We start from the raw sequence: 5,000 nt of genomic DNA on the forward strand, positions 1-5,000 counted from the left end.
CTGTCTGGTACTCTTCTCATCGATAACCAAGACAATAAGATTCTGGGCAGCAGTCTTGGTTGCCTGCTATGCACTTTATATAAGTCATTCAGACCAATCTTATCAGGCCACACTGCTTTCTTTAAATCTGATTCATCGAAGGCTTTAGTTATTTCGAGCAGTGTAATTTCTTTACACAGACTTCCAATTTCCCATTCATCTGGTATCCGATCAATTGGGAAGAATTTGGGATTTTTCTTGTTTTCTTTTTCAATTATGTCTTTATAGTATTGGAAGATTTCGTTAGCACTTATTTGGCAGGTGGCATCTTCTGCCCCATCAGTGATTATCCTGGCAATTTTCTTTTTGTCTTTTTGAAACATTGCCTGGTATTCTTTGTAGCTGCCCTTTGCTTTTGCATAGTTTTTCTTGTGTGTCTGATTGAGCCTTCCATTTTTCTCATCTTTCTTTGGTATCTTGTTTTGTACAGAGGCAGTCTGTTGCTCATCTTGAGCAGAGTTCATAGGTTCATTATTGGGTTCGCTCGTTGGTCCGGTACGATTTGCTGGTACAGGACTTATATCATTGGTGTTTTCTGATATATGTCACTATCTCATCCATTAGATCCATAGCAGCATCGTGATGCTGGATGTTTTTGGTGTACTTCTCGATTTCTGTGATTCTATCATTCAGTTCATCAAAGTTTTTTATTTTTGGTGCTCGTTTCCGATTGATAAAGTCTCTGCACCTTTCTGTTGTTACTTCTACTGCAATCTCTGGTTCATCGCAGGAGTCATTCTCAGAGATATTGGATGCTTGCAGTACATCCTTTGCCGATTTTTTGCTCTTATTTCTTCTATCTCTTCTTTTTTCTGCAATTTGTTTACTATTTTTACTGTCAAAATGCGGAACCATCAGCGCATTAATGTTTCCTTTTTTCTCATACACTTTTTCCAATTCTGCTAACTGCAGTATTTCTTCCTGTGACCATAGTTTTGATGGTTTTCTGCTTGCTAGAGCTGCTAGTCTAGCCTCATTTTGCCTTCTTGGATGCGAGTGCCGAGCATGTTGTGAAGCTCCAATCTTTGTTCCAAATCTGAGGTCACAGAAGCTGCACAGGAATGGCAACTCTCCTTTTTGAGGTCTTCCTTTACATTTTGCATAATGGCATGCAATATTGTGGTATTCGGCTTCTTTGTCACATTTTGTACAATACGTTTTGAGATAGAAGCCTTTATGCTTGTTGGAGACATGTTTTCTCAATTCTTTGAAAGTTCCCAATATGTCTCCACACAAGTCACATTTATATTTTTCATTTGGGTATTTCCAATAAGTGACTTTTTTTGTGTAGTCACTTTTCTTTGTTATCAATTCTTTGCTGATCTCGTACACATCAGGTAGATTTTCAAAATTGGTTGTACCAATGTCATTCTTGGCTGAGGAGGCCACAAATTCGATGGTTTCGCTGAGGTCTACTGTTGTGTCTTCTTCTGCTTCGGAGGGTGAACTAAGGCTTATAACGTAACCTGAATCGTTGTTGCTTGTTGTATTGTTTGAAGCAGGTGCTGGTTTGTGAAATTCGGTGAGGAGGTTAATGATTTCTTGAAAAGACAGCACCTCCTTACGCCATCTTAACGGGGTTTTTATTCTCCAGGAACTACCCCATTTGGAAATGTGTTCGTTTGCTTCGCCACTTCTCACTATCACGCTCGCTGCCATGATAGAACCTTTTTTAGCCTGTCTCCATAGACTTCTCTGAATATATATACGAGAGCGACCCCTTATATCTTTCAAGGGAATGGGGTACTTATAACACTACATCAAATGTAATCCCTGAACTGGGACACAATGGTACAATGCTAATAAAGCCAAAAGCAAACAATACATTTTATAACATTCTAAGAATTAAAATATGTTGATCACATTTATTGTAAAAATTACATACATACATTCAATAAAATTCATTAAACTTTGACATGAGTATTGAACAATACAAAATTTGCACAAAGAATATAATTAAACACATATAAATAAAATACATATAACAACCTGTTATGAGCCCGCATAACAGAAAAACAACAAGAGACAATGTACTTTGTCATGGGTTACACATCCTATTGTGTAATAAATCAATTTTCGTGGTTTGTGATATGTTACCAAGTTATATCTACTTCTGTAACCACAGTTCTCCCAGGATTGTGTGATTCTAGAGCGTCGACGCGTTTCGATGGTGTGTCTGATTAATCCATCTTTATCAAGACAAAAAATATAGGCTTCTAGTCCTCAGTATTTGTTCTGGGACCTATTGATAAAAAGAGGGGAATTAGTATTGTGTTGCTAAATCATATAATTGATGCGCAGTACGCCAGATTTACATTGGGCCGATGTCGTAATGTATCGCAAGCCTAGCTCATAATGCTCCTGTTTATCCATTAATGAGCATTACTATATATTTATCTAGTCATGGCATGTTATTGGCAAAGGCGACATAATATTCATTCCGGGAGAAGACGCCCTCATTAATCAATCATGTGGAGCCGAAATAACTTGCGTTGTTGTGGCCACTTACTTCTCAATATTTAGAAGCGGTATTCTAAATATGGACTGTCGTCAGAAGTCTTGAATTTCGTTGAGGTAGCGGGGATCTAAATTGTCTCTCCTCCTGTGTAATTCATCTGATATAAAGAATATATATATATATATGCGCACATATTAGTGTTGCTTGGATCTCATTCCTGTGTCTCATTTCACATAAGAAGAATGTATACCCCTGAGATGTCTAGTTACCCATATAGAGCTCCCAGTGCTTTCTTATCTTAATATAAAGAAATTTATATGTGTATGCACCTATTAGCGCTACTTCAAATTAGCTCCTGCTACACATATTGTGTGGGCAGTACATGTGGCCCCAAATGTGTCTCATGGCCCCAAGATTATTGCCAATATTTACTAGTCTTAACGGGAGTGGTACCGCTAAAGGTCCAAAACACCACTTACTTGAATATTTCTCGGACGAAGTTCTTAGTAAGTGTACGCGTCAGAGTGACGGGGGTCCGTCTTAGATCTCCCTCAATGTACGTCACCTATACCGAGAAAATATACGTAAATATGAGCACCACAGAAGAGTGTCTCGAGTATGTTACTACTGAAAATGGTTATAATTTCCCAAGGAGTAAACTATATTCTATTAGATTGTTCCGAAACGCTCTCACCTCAGTTTTTGACGGTTACGGTATCGAGTGCGGAAATGCTCCTGTCTCATCTCGCCTCGATTTTTCCTAAGACGATTGCTTATTTGTTAGTCCTGTCGTTAGCTCTGATTGGTCGAATTACGCACATGCCCATATCACGTGCAGTAGCTTGTGACCGGGAGGATGTGTTTATGTGTTTCTCGTCAGTGCGGACAGAATGTTTACAAATAGATGACAACTTTATTAACCCATACGGTGAACATATCTTGATCTTATTCCTTTTCATATATTTACATCAGTAGCGTACATTTCCTTCGTTGCCGCTTCTGTGTTACAATCATCTTATACATAAGAGCAAACAGAATCTCAAAGGTATTCACATTTGGAAGAAGCACATAAAATGGAACGGTTATATTTATAAACATATCAATTCAGGTAGATGGGCAAACATTTTAACCCTATATTCCTGTCCCATAACACATGCAAATCCTGTTTTCCACTTCATAGAACAACGTATATTAGTAGCCAGAGATTGCCATTCTATTTAGATGGTAATAATAAAGGCGGAGGTGTTGTAGTATTTGACACCAGTGACTACGACAAAAAAATGAGGGATTTGTTAAATGTGAGAGAACACTACCTACCGATACATCTCACAGCCATTGATGCCCTTAAAAAAAAGGTAGCATCACTCTTAAACCAAGGGAGAGAATCAGGATGGATATGTGAGAATGAATACAAATTCCTATTCAACTCTGATCCCATGACTCCGGCCATCTATGGACTTCCCAAAATCCATAAGAGTACAACTAATCCACCAATGAGACCTATTGTGAGCAGTGTAGGATCTCTTTTGGAACCCTTGAGTAAATATGTAGACCACTTTCTCAAACCTATTGTCCAAAAACAAAGATCTTATTTGAAGGACACAGCACACGCTATTTCCGTATTTGAAGGGCAGGGCTTCAACAGGGCCACCCAGTTGTTGGTGACCCTGGACATTGAAGCCCTGTACACGAATATTCCCCAGAATGATACCATACGAGTGATTTCCAACATTCTGGAACATGAAGATTTGGAAGGAGCCAATAAGGACTTTATCATGTCATGTATAGAAATGGTACTTACAAACTAAATTTTTTTATTCAAGGATGAAGCCTATATCCAAATCAAAGGAACCAGCATGGGGGCTGCCTGTGCGCCGAGCCTGGCATGCCTCTATGTTGGTGACTTTGAAACTAAACATGTTTATAATGAGATGGCTCTGTTTTTTGAAAACGTTACCTGCTGGCACCGTTACATTGATGATATCATCTTCGTCTGGAACGGTGCCAGTCAGGATTTAGAGTCTTTTCTTGAATGGATTAATCTAGGAGATCCTAACTTGAGATTTACGGCACACTACAGTGATCTCGAGGTAGCCTTCTTGGATATAAAAATTAAAAATGTGAAAGATACTCTGCAGGTAGAGTTATACACAAAACCAACTGATAAAAATACTCTCCTATTGTATGGAAGCAACCATCCGCGCTCCCAAAAAGATAATATTCCCTTTGGGGAATTTCTAAGACTCCGGCGCAACTGTACCTCGTTATCAGATTTCTATCACTACTCTGAAACTCTCAAGAAAAAATTGTTAGCTAGAGGTTACCCCAGCAAATTGATTAAACATTCCTGTAAAAGAGCGAGATTTTATAATCGCGACCACTTGCTGGATATCAATAAAGTTAAAAAAAACGATAAAGCAACAGGACGCATAGTCTTTGTATCACAATTTTCTAGTCTTAGCAATAGGATTAAAAATATTGGAAATAAAAATTGGAAAATTTT

General features: G+C 38.3%; 1 pseudogene; it reads right to left on the bottom strand.

Annotated features, from left to right (window-relative positions):
- Positions 1-5,000, bottom strand: part of LOC146863129 (28S ribosomal RNA) — a 13,730-nt pseudogene that overhangs the window by 3,651 nt on the left and 5,079 nt on the right.

The sequence above is a fragment of the Triturus cristatus genome, chromosome 2_2, assembly GCF_964204655.1.
Source record: "Triturus cristatus chromosome 2_2, aTriCri1.1, whole genome shotgun sequence".
NCBI classification, from domain to species: Eukaryota; Metazoa; Chordata; class Amphibia; order Caudata; family Salamandridae; genus Triturus; species Triturus cristatus.